We start from the raw sequence: 13,125 nt of genomic DNA on the forward strand, positions 1-13,125 counted from the left end.
AGCCCAGTAAATCAAAACTCTTAAAGCTTATAGTTAACCAGTAAGATTTATATATCAATAAAAATCTCAATACACAAGATGCCCACACAATTTAGACAAGTTATTCCAATTATCCCAACATTTTGACATACCTACCTGAGGCTACTTCAAGCCAGACAGGTCACATCTTCCTCCATTTTCACCTTTCTCTCCTCTCCTCCCCTTCCCTGCCCCCTAATCTGCCACTCTTAGCTCTGCCTCTCTTTTCCCTGTCCAATCATAAGCCTCCTGCTGTCCTACTATTTAAAATAGATTGGGCAGGGAAATTTCTGCTACGCATCACTATCTGTTGTATTATAAATAACTGTCATAGAACACATGGTCCCTTAACTAAGGTTTATTGGATAAATAAATGACAAAAATCAAGATTAGAAACCCAGAAAATGGAGGCTAGCTCATTCTTACTCTTGAATAGAGCTAACCATCTTTGGGCTGAGGATGTTATTCTCATGCGTAGCATTAGAAAAAGGTAGACCCCAGGTAGAGCTGCTGTATATGGACAAACACAGGTACAAACTACGTAGTTTCAAGGTTCCATTCACACAGACTACATCGGGAATGTCATCTCCAAAACTGTGAAGTGTCCACCTGCTTGACTGTACACAGAGGGCCTCTGAAGTACCTAAGAACAGGAAATTAGAGGGAGACTCTAAAGTGGAGTCTGGGCTACAAAGGCGCCCTACAGTGTAGGAAGCAGGAGTTAGAATATTGGAAGAAGACAAATTTAGACTAATTCTTACCTGTGTAGTACAAAGGTAATGTCTTAAAAGTCAGTTTTTTTCTCTTTTATGAGAGCTTCTACTCCATATAATGTCACAAATATACTTTTCTGTTGGGAACAGAAGCCAGTTTATATTTAGACAACATGGCATTGATATGAATTTACAGATTATGCCGAGATGGTTAATATAAAACATGGGTGAGGGGTACTATGTCAGCACAAAAGTGGCTGACCTCAGATGTCTAAGGAACCCTGAAGTAATCTGTTACATAGCCTTTTTTTTTTAATTGCCACCTTTATGCAATTCTATGTAAATTTGACCTTGGGGTCAGAGGCTGAACTTTCTTCACCTTTGCCAGACCACCTACCCAAGTATTTGTCTATAGGCCTATGAGCCTACACCTGTGTTGCCTAATTGCTTATGCCAGGTTATGTGCAGTATGTGCCTTGGTGCCTGCCAGCACCTACCCCCTACCCAGCAGTCTGTCTGGTGGCCTTTGCCCAGAGCGTATAAAGTATATCTTATCTGCCTGGAGCGCCTCAAAATCTCTCCAACCTCCTGGCTTCCTATAATCTTCCTCCTCTCCTAGCACTGGAGCTGAACCCTCATACTTTCTCAACCGTATTAACCTCTCTCTGACCTTGGCCTACTTTTGATTGGAGTAACCCATGAGACTGTGGACTCCAGTTTGTTATCTAGAATTAACCCTTGCCCAACTAACCTAGCCTCTTTCAAATTCTCTCCTGCTCTGACACCCTTGACAGTTTAGGTCTTAGATTTCACAAGGAAACATATAAGGAGGCAGTCCACAAGTAAATGTCTAACAGCCATCTTTCTGGATGACAAAACCAAAACAACACTGACTTGTAGTGTCTGCCAACTTCTGTGGCATACATACGCCTGCCAGGCTAATTTCAAACTATGGGCATGAAATCTCTGAGAAGGGTTGCAAAGAACACGGGGATCAGTTTTGACAAGTCTGTCAATGCCAGCACTCAGTAAAGTACCCCCATGTGATGGGCAACACTCACCTCTGCCATCTCCATCGGACCTCTGTTACTGTCTTCCGGGCATCATTCACTCCACCCTTCTCCCTCCGACCTCTTGCACTATCTTCTGTATTCTCTTCCTTTTATAGCCACATCTCACAACTCTTTTCTCCCTTTCTTTTTATTGGCTAATTCTTGAGAATAATCAATATCATTAAAAAAAAAAAAAAAAAAAAAAAAAAAAAAAACTCTACCAGCTTTACATAGCCCTGATGCATTCCTCAAATTCAAGGAGTCTGTTCTCTACTCAAATAACACACATAACCAAGAGAGTACATAGCTACTGTCACTAAGTATGTAGAGTTCATGTAGGCCTCAGAAGAAACTTGCTAGAAATTAAAACATAAGGAAGCAAGACATTAGATTTCTACTTAGAATGAGTGAATAGTTGTCATTTTTGCATCTTCTGCTTTTTTTTTTTTTTTACAAAGAGACCACAAAATTTTCAGGAAGTCACTAAAGCATAAGAAAACAGAGATAAGACACCATTGCAGTTTTAGATCCGCAAATGCAAGGCTGCCATGGAATTTTCCTTGTAACGTTTCCATGGATGTTTGTTCCCTTCCATTATAGACAAGGTTCATATGTTCCCGTGAATAGGATTATTTCCAGAAACAGTATGAGGCAACACTATACCTGCAAAGTTTCCTCTCATACCTGTTCTAGACTTCTCTCCACATTCTTTCCAACACTTTTAACCCAGGGTCTCCCATTCCCATGCTTAGCCCAAGGCCCTGCTATTAAGAAGAACATAACACATAAGTATCTTAGGTTAAGTGAATTTCTGCTAGAAAGGAGGCAGGACCATTGGTAGCCACATCACATTACATCACATCACAGCCACATTACATCACATACATTGTGGGCTGAGCTCTGATTCAAGGCCTCCTTTCAATGCTTGAGAATTAGCAGCCAGGTACATCCAAGAGGGAACAGAGTGCTCAGATCTGTAGACCAGTCATAACGCTCTTTCAGGAAGGTGCATTTATAAGTTTTCTGCCTCGTTTCAGAGCTCATCTTATTCTTAGGCATGAATTGTATAATTCAGCTCTCAAAATCTACAGCAGAACAATTGCTTCATGTTCGTGGAGCTCTGTTTTGTGCTCTGTGCTTTAAATGTTCGCCTCACTGTTTGGGTGCTCTCAGCTCTTAATGAGAACACTTTGAAGAGAAGGCATCATTGTGAAACAACCTTGGGTTTAAACTTCTGGGTGGATGGTAAGTCAAGGTACAGTGCAATCTCTTTAAAAAGCCACTGACTCTAAGGGAGGTCACATAAAATGTTCTATTTCAACACAGTTTTTCTTTGAGTGATCCATACACCCCATTTTCTTAACATAGCTTCTATTATCAAGTTTTTAACTCATATATTTCATTCAAATCAGCCAATATACCTGCTGCCCTATTTTGAAAATAATTAAAGATGATCACTTTGCAGGTGCTGCAGGATTTAAAAATGTATGCAACAGAAATTCAAAGATAATGAAAAAGAAATTGTTTGCATAGAAATAGACTAGTACTATTATTTAAAAAGTCTTCATACATTTAGAAAAATACTGTATTTTGGTAGTACAGATCACACATTATTTATTTATAAAATTTAAAGACAAGAAAAAAGAACAAGAGGAAAAAGCAAAACTGAAATGTATGAAAGCTAAAAGAAAGTGTTGTCATTGGAGACAATAATTGCAACAGTTGACCCAAATACCAATAACAGCATCACTGATAAAATCTCTAGTGGCATTATTGTTGTGGGCACCTCCTTAGAGTATTTTAGCTCAGGCTGAAAATGTAGTCAAACTTCTCCCAAGAGTCCTATAAGGGTAACCATGCTAATCCAACTCCATCTTGCTTACAGAGAACACTAGATAGAAATTAAAGTGCAAACTCTGTGTTCCTGGCTAGCATGCCAAAATCACACCCTGCTAACATGAAAGTGCATTCATCCTTGAGCTAGGGGGCAAAAAAGTAGGAGATTAATGTAGGAGAAAGGTATTCCCATACCATATGTATTGAAAGCCAGACTTGCAAGTGGTATGCAGAGTGGTTACATACAGTTTCTGTTCAGGACCCACATGAATATTTGTGCAGCAAGGCCTAGGTCTAACCCATGTATGCTCTTTGGTTGGTGGTTCGGTCTCTACAAGCTCCAAGGATCCAGGTTAGTTGACTCTGTAGGACTTCCTATGGAGTCGCTATCCCCTTCAGGGCCTGCACTTCTTCCCCCTACTCTTCCATAAGAGTTCCCAAGCTCCATCCACTGTTTGGCTGTGGGTGTCTGCATCTGTCTGAGTCAGCTTCTAGGTAGAGCCTCTCAGAGGACAGCCACGCTAGACTCCTGTCTGCAAGTATAACAGAATATCATTAACAGTGTCAGGGACTAATGCTTGCCCATGGGGTAGGAGCAGGGGCTAGCCTAAAAGCTGTTGCCTCTATGTAGGATATGTTCTTCGAACTGGGCTGCTTTGTCTGGCCTCAGTGTGAGAAGATGTGCCTAGCCCTGAGAGACTTGTGCCAAGTGGGAGGATTCCAAGGCTGTCCCTACTCTCAAAGGAGAAGGGGAGGAGGGAAGATGGAAGCATTGTAGGAGAAGTAACTGGGAGGATGCAGTGGGTGGGATGTAAAGAAATAAAAATATAAATAAATAAATAAATAAATAAATAAATAAATAAATAAAATACGACCTCTGGCTTCCAACTATTGGCTTTAAATTTAAGCTTCACCTCTCAGTTTCTGTGGACTTGTAGGAATTAATTGACTTATCTGAGCCTATTCCACTCTCTGTGGGGTGGGCATTTATCATGTGCCAATAAGCACTGCATATTAAACTAATACTAGCACATTGTATTATGATGAATGAGCTTTCAGATGTTAACTATTCTAACTGAGCTATAGGCTTGAGGTACAGTGGTGATCCATAAAACTGATTCCCAGACAGGATGCATTCACTATGGCTTAATGTCTTCTATTGACACAAACAAAATTAAGAGCTAATCCCCTCAGGGAAGCACATGTCTGAGTGACTGACTAAGAAGTTACCTGTGGCTGCTGAGTCACTATCAGCTCTAGCCAGAGTGATCTGAAACTCATGGGATTCCTTCTTTAAGTATTACAAGGTGCCCCCTTCAGAGGGGATCTAAAAAGGGGGGACTATGATGAGCACAACTTGGAACCATCTCTCTAGGTCTCTAAAAAGTCAAGTAGCTATTTTGAATGAATACACTAAAGAGAAGTGGTTTCTTCCTTGTCTTGGATCCAGCCCTATCTTATGCCAGAGCAGCAAAGATACTGCCAAGTTCATAACTATTCTACTAATATTCAGAAACATATACTACAATATGATAGCTTCAATTTAGATACTATTGGGGAACATGTATATTCCATAAGGATTCTATATTCCATATATTAAATTCCATGTTCTATATATAGACTCTCCATATGGAATATATACATACATATAGATATAAATGCATACATTCTTACATACATACATATATACATATTATAGATTCATATGCTGAAGCCTTAACCCTGGATGGCTATTTTTGGAGTAGGAAATTGAGGCTTTACAAACTTATGGTAAACTGGGCTTCCTGACTGGGATTTTTATACTCTGTCAAGATCTGAGTTTATGAACTCTCAATACTGGACATATCCTAACTTTGAAATCCCTAGTTGGACCCAACTGTGTCTTGTTGTTGTTGCTGACTTTTGAACTTCTTTTCCCACATCCCATCTGGCACAAGAGATTTTTTTCAAGAATGAACAGAGTGGAAGCAGAAGTAACCTTGTTATTCCCACAGTGGGTGCTACCTGAACATGTGAGTACTGCTCCCTGCTTTGTGCGCTTTACATATTATTTATATGGCTTGGCGTTTCCATAGATCCAACATTAGAAACCACCCTTCAGAACTGTCCATGAGCCAGCTCTCTGACTTTCATAATAACCTTTAGGAATGCACAAAGTTCACGCCCAAATAGGCAGTAGGTGATGGCCTTTGAGAACAAATTACAGTCCCTCAGGACACATAATACTAAACATCAAATATTAACTATAAAAATTGCTATTAAGCTTTGAGAAATATGTCTCTGTCTCCAGGACTCAAAAAGTAGGGGCGACCTAAATATGCAAAATAAGCAGGAACTCCATTTAGAGAAAATAAAGATCTAATGATAGATGATTTTACAGGCTTAATCTCAGCATTCTTTCAGTACAGTCTCTCAGATTCTGCCCTGGGTTTTATATAAACCATGCTATCCTAGCAAGCCCAGGCTGAGAGTCAATTACTCATGATAATTCTGAGAAAGGAAATGGTGTATACAAGAAAAATATACAAACCCACAAGGTCAATTCCCTTACATGTAGAGAACCATTGGATATAATGAAAGAAGTAGGTTTTACAGAGAACAGAATTAGAGGCAGTAAGTGCTTCTACATCAAGTGGCTAGGTACCTTAATGTCTCCAAGGAAATGATGACAAGCTGAGCCTGAGGTAAGGCTAACACCATCCTAAAAATGGATCCGAGATGAGATTATAAATGCGAAGGAGCTCCGGGAGAATGAAGCCGAACACTACTATGTGTTGCTACTGTTAATGAGGAGGGTTGACTTCAGGACACAGTATCTCCCGGCTGGACCCAAGGTCATCCAATCAGACCTCAGACACAGCTAGACACTTCCTGTCCTGACTGATAAGCCAAAGCCTTCGTCATTCTTTCTCCCGGTAGATTCTGAATGATACTCAGAAAGCTGTGTCATTCTTCTTTCAAGGTCTCTGCTAGCTTTTAAATGAGTTCTTTTATTCACATCCCATTAGAAACACCCACCCCCAATAGGGGGAGTATCTCCAGTATCCTTGTCCCTTTTTTTTTTTTTTCCCTATCATGTCTTTAAACCATTTAGGTTCATTAGATGAAGCATAAGAATTATTTTTAAATTAGGAATCAACTCAAGACACCCAGCAAGTGGAAGCTAGTAAGTCTTCTCACTTCAGTGAGATGATTTAAACTAAACCAGAGTAATGTCCACAGACACAAAAGGCTTTGCCTGTCTAACCTCATCTTTTTCCTAGAAGTCTTGTCCCAGAAATTTTAGGACTTTGAAACCTGTTTGCTAATCTACCAGTCTTTCACCCTTCCACATGCCAAGCCAACACTCTTAAACCACAATACGTAAGTAACTAAGAGCACTACACTAAAGACTCAAGACTGTGTGAAAATCAAAATAAGGTGCTTGAGGTAAATAAAGCACCAAGAATAAGCTTAATTATTCGTTCCTATATTTGTCTATACTAAAAGTACAACAGCTAGATGATAGAAACATTTGATTAAACAGAAGACAGCTTAGGTCCTTATGATCTCTGATAAGTCTATTGATTAGCACTGAATATAAGAACTGAATCATAAAGATCTGTATTATAAGCACCATGGAATCAACAGGGTCTTTAAAGGTGACATTGCTCAACAAGCACATCATAGAAGCACATCATAGTATGTGAGCAACAGGGAAAGGATCTTCTACCTGTGACCATACTCCTGGTATAAAACATGATTTTTCTGATGTACTGTGCCTTTCATGATACCAAGAGGAAAGTTTTCCTGTCCACCACCTCAATCCCCCCAAAATAAGCATCTGCCCTGATTCTGAGACATGATGCCTTTGCTCTTCAGATACTCTCACAAGAAAACTAGTGACAATCATCAGTATAATTTTTTTTAATGTCAAAAAAATTTAAGGTTTCTCTTCAGAGAAGATAACACAAGGTCACATGAATTAAAATATGTATTTAATTATGAAAATTATTCATAATTAATATTAGATCGCAGAATGCAGCAAACTAGCAAGGATTTGGATAAAGACTTATTACCACCACCTTCTCCCACCCTCCAACCCCCCACTGCTCAGTCACAGCATGGCATATAGCTATTCAGAAACGAAAACTCTCATAAATATATATATGCCACCCTGAGTACCCCTCCATTTCAAAAACACTAATTGCCCTTTTTTCCTTGCTGCTCCTAGCCATATTTCTTGGAAAACAACAGCTGTGTTTATTCAAATAGCAGCATACTGATGACTTGATGACTGGGTAATCTGCTGGGATTCCAAGTGTGACAGTGTGACGGTCCCAGAAACAACTTCTCAGCACACCAGAAAAGTATCCTTTGCACAGTAGAAGGCTTCGGAAAGGAATCCCCACTTTGTGAGCACGTGGGATTGGGTGTTCCTTATTTCAGTCTCTTCCAGCGAGCATCATTATTTTCTAGTTCTTGCAGAATTCTCTTCCCCATGCACCGTTGTCAAAAAGGAAATCTGCAACATGAACATTTTCACTCCAGTAGCTTCTAAGCAAAGGATTAAACACTGCCTTGAATCACAATGAAAACAGCCCGCAAGATTTAGTTCAAATCAAAGCAGTAAATTCCACTTGTTATTTTCTCTGAATCAATGGGCACTGGAGGGGATAATAATAGAGTAAGAAGTCATTTACTGGAAAAAAAAAAATGAAGCAACACAAGTGAACAAACAAACAAAAAAACTAAATACCCATGGGAATGTAATTAATTAGCAAAGATTAAGTTCTCACGGCAGCAAGGGTTAAATTATCACAAGACCTTAGTCATCTTCCCTGATGACCTATAACATGTTACTGCCAAGTGTAACAACTATAAAGCATGCTTAGGAATAAACTAAGTTTCAAATATTCTGGCCAACATCTAAACATAATGAAGTAGTTGACCCTTTTTGTAAAGATAACCTGTATAGCTTGGGACATTCTAGATTTTTCCTCAGATGGTATTTATTAAGAGTTGCATTCTTTTTTTTTTTTTTTAATTTATTAGATCTTTCATTTACACTTCAGATGCCATCCCCTTTCCCCATCCCCCCCCCCAGAAAACCCCTATCCCATGCCCCCTTTTCCTTTTTGCATTTATACATTTTTTAAAAAAAAATGTTAATCATAGGCTTTATAAGTAAGAGTTGTATTCTTTGCTGCAGGAGGAATTACATCAACTTAAAGGACAGACTTCTTATCCTGATGATTTTATTTAAAGTGGCAATAACAGAAGTGCGTCTGGCACAAAATGTTTTCGGTGTCCTCTTGTGTGCTTTAATGTACATCAACTCTTTCAATGAAAGGGATCTTTTATTTTCTTTCAGATAGGAAATTTGAAACACACACGCTACCTTTTACCCAAGGCCACCCAGATAATAAGGGGAGGAAGCGGGCTTCCTCCAAACCTCTGACTCTGTGGCCCATGTTCTTCAGCAGGATGCTATGCCACTCCTAAACAAATAATCTACATGTGGAGAAAACGTGCCCATCAAGTTCCAAGAACATAAACAATCACAGGAAGTAATAACCACTTACGCTTAAAGAGGATTTACATAAGAGTTCCGTGTGAGAAGGGGAGGATGGATAGACACTGGATTTGAGAGGTCTAAGTGCAAACGTTTTGAAATACCTGAATCATAAGAGATTCAAAATTAAATGAGGAAGCTGATCTACAGCAAGGAACTTGGAATGTTTTCAAAAACACTATTCGCTGTGTTTCCTGGAGAGAAAAACAGGAAATGGGCTTCTAAAAAAGTCTGTTCAGGTTGAGTTGGACTTTCAAAAAACTTCCTTGCCAAATGAGTTTCTAAAAGGATTTATGGAAATTGTTCTTTTAGATACATTTGCATTTTGCTTGGTTTCATTTGGTTTTTAATACCAGACTAGACTAGTTTAGTGAATTCTGGTAAGAGACCAAACACAGCCCCATGAGGGGATTCTGGTCTTTGGAACAACGTGAAAGGAGTGGCCCAATTCTGCAGACCATGAAATCATACTTTGGTTTTTCTCTTGTTCAAGAATATTCTTAACATCACTAAACAGATTCTGAAACTGTTCTGCGTAGATTTTTATCTGCTGCAGATTTAAAGTAGAAGCCTCTATCCACCCAGCAGCCGACTCAGACAGATGCAGTGGATGGAGTTTGGGAACTCTTATGGAAGAACAGGAGGAAGGTTAAGGCCCCCAAAAGGCATAGGAACTTCACAGGAAGACCAACAGAGTCAACTAACCTGGTCCCTTGGGGTTCCCAAAGACTGAACCACCAACCAAAGAACACAAATGGGCTGGACCTAGGCCTCCCCGCACATATATAGCAGATGTGCAGCCTTGATCTTCATGTGCATCCTGAACAACTGGCAGGGAAGGTTGTCTCAAAAGTTGTTGTCTGTACATGGGATACTTTCTTCTAGCTGGGCTGCCTTGTCTGTTCTCAGTAGGAGAGGCTGCACCTAGCCTTACAGAGACTTGATGCACCAGGGTGAGGGAATCCCCAGGGGAGTCCCCACCTGCTCAGAGAAGGCAAAAGGGCAAGGGGAAGGATTTGAGGAGGGGGTGACCCAGAGAGAGACAGTGAATGGGATATAAAATATAGTAATATAAGTACGAAAATTATAACAAAAAAGTAAAAGTCCCTACGAACGGCAATTTTAGTACAAAATGACACTTAGCTGTCATACATGAGATTGTCTCCTAAATTGTTATGAAAATTCCTAAGAAGTTAGTAAAATAATATTATTTTCTTCTTTTTTCTTAAACACATAGGTACACAAACTACATAAATGACTGTGTCTTTGCATGCTTGTATTATATGTTTCTACATAAATCTGTGCTTATTACATATTTATGTGTGTAGAAATACATGTCCATGAATCAAATCAATCTCTCTCATCTCTCTCTATATATCTATGTATCTTCCCCCCCCCCGTGTGTGTGTGTGTGTGTGTGTGTGTGTGTGTGTGTTAACCAGCTTTCTATAAAACATCTTTTTAAAAAAATCTCTGATAAATCACTTTGTAAAGAAAACAAGTTTACAGTTGCTCAGAGTTTTGGAAGTTTTCATCTATTATGAATTGGTCCAGTTGCAGTTGGAAACATCTTGAAGATCAAGGCTCTATGGTGACTAGGAAGAGAAAAGAGAAAAAGACACATGCCCCACAACCCATAGCAAGAGAATACCTCCAATTATATAAACCCTCCAAATAGGCCACACTTCTTAAAGGTTTCTACCACCTTGCGATGGCACCAAAGTGATGACCAAGTCTTTAACACATGGGCCTTTAGGATGTAGTCTAGATTCAAACTATACCAATGTGTGTAAAATGATATAGTCAGTATAAAAATCAAAAAACACAAATCAGGCTCCAGCTGTATATGTAGGGGAGGATGGATGGCCTTGTTGGGCATAGGTGGGAGAGCAGGTCCTTGGTCCCATGAAGGCTGGATGCCCCAGTGTGGGGGAATTTGAGGGTGGGGAGGTGGGAGTGGGTGGATGGGTGGGTGCCTTAACCATATGTATCCTATTAGAGCCAAGGGCACTTCCTTGTCAAGAGAAATATGAACCTTCTTTCCTCTCATACAACACATTAAAAAACAGCCAGCTAATTCATCTGAAAATTATTTCAACACATTTAAAAAAAACATGTAATTCTATATACTATAGATAGCTGAGAGATATACTAAGAAAAACTATATACAAATGTAGCTTCAGGGAAGATGGAATAGAAAGTTTCCTATTTCTTATTAATAACTTTTAACAACCCGGTATATTATATATCAGATAAAAATGAAAACACTCCACAAATTAGAAAGCAGAAGACAGCCTGAACTATGCTTAGCATGACAGTGAGTTCCCTGTGCTCTATGCTTCATACATCTCAGACTTATAACTAAAGAAACTGACAACTGCAAAGACATAATACCAAAAAAAAAAAAAAAAAAGTTCTCAAAGTTTGCAATAGACAGAAGCCTAAATATCTAAGAATCCAGCAAAGCCCAAACTTGATAAACAGCGATAAACCACAATAAGCCTGCTATCATCAAACTTATGAAACCAAAGACAAAGGAATTTATAAAACTAGTAAAATAGATAAAGTAGCTTCCTGGGCAGGAAAATCTATCTGAATGACAATGAATTCCTTATCAAAACCCTTGGGCCAAAGAAAAGTGTCATATTTCTCAAACTGTGAAAATCAAAAAGTGAACCTGTCAACTAAGAATGTTCTATCCAGGGAGCACATTCTTCAGAAATACAGGGGAACACAAAGCAGTCTCAAATAAAGTATAATCAAGAGAATGGTCGATGACCTACTCTGAAGTAGTAGATAAGCAGATGTTGGTAGTGATAGAAATGTTCTTACCTTGAATGAGTCAAGGCTGGTTTTCATAATGCTGCTTAGATTTCGGAAAGTTAACATTAGAAAAAGCTGAACATGGAAGAAATAGACTTCTCATGCAAGAGCACAGCAATTGGTTGTCCATCCAACCTCGAATGGTCAGTCCTGAAAACAGACTTACAAGTAACATCACACAGTCTGAGCAGGTTGTAAAAAAAACTAAGTAATGAGTATCACTCTCCTTTCCTAATATAAATATAAAACCCTAGGTTCAAACGCTAACAAATCTAATCAAAGACACTTAAAAGTAACTAGCTCTCATCCCAGCAGGGGTATTTGCTGACTACAGAGAGTTTAGTTTTGGGATATTTTTAAAATAAGATCATTGCATTAAAATAATAAAATTTTACCATCATAATAGCTTTCTAAATAGGCGTGCAATAAAATTGAAAACCCATTTTTTTTAAAAAAAATGGAGAGTAAACTCTGTTATTCATCATCAAATATGTGTAAGATTTTTTTTAATATTCTCAGTCTCAGGAGGATAAGTGGCATTCATTAACTGAACATAGAAATAAATATTAAGGGGGATTACATTATCTTCACATTCAACCTCATTCAGGTGGCTACATTTCTTTAAGGGAGAGGGAAGGAGGGAGGGAAGGAAGGAAGGAGGTAGATAATTTATAGCTAGTGAGGTTCAATTTTGGAAGCAGTCTTTGCTCTCAGTATAGTTTGGAAAAGAACCACCAAGAACATCACCTACACATACTCCAACATGAGTGAAAGAAACAGAGACTTCAAGATGCACTTGCTATTGTAACAGATTTTTTTGTGTTCATCTTGGTAAAGTAATCAATACAACACTCCTGAATTGCCAATGATAACAAATGTCTATTCTATAATGAAAGAAGTAAAATCACATGTATGCTTTCCAAATTGAAATCACACAAAATGATAAAGCTCCATGACCCTACAGACTGAGTAACTGATTTCTTTGTTGGTGGCTTGCAGCAGATGTTCAGATAGTAAAGTCTCTGAGAGGTCCTTTAGGTGAAAACTTGTTCACCTCTGTTTTTCACAAATTTATTTCAAGGCAGCAAATTCCTTAGTTAGCAGAACATTCATTCACCCATGTGAGCAG

At 38.8% G+C, this 13,125-nt stretch overlaps 1 pseudogene; it reads right to left on the reverse strand.

The window, feature by feature from the left end:
* Positions 1-11,125: 11,125 nt before the first annotated feature.
* LOC117704830 (U6atac minor spliceosomal RNA) lies at positions 11,126-11,230 on the reverse strand (annotated as a pseudogene).
* Positions 11,231-13,125: the final 1,895 nt, after the last annotated feature.

Source organism: Arvicanthis niloticus, chromosome 2 (genome assembly GCF_011762505.2).
Source record: "Arvicanthis niloticus isolate mArvNil1 chromosome 2, mArvNil1.pat.X, whole genome shotgun sequence".
Lineage (NCBI taxonomy): Eukaryota > Metazoa > Chordata > Mammalia > Rodentia > Muridae > Arvicanthis > Arvicanthis niloticus.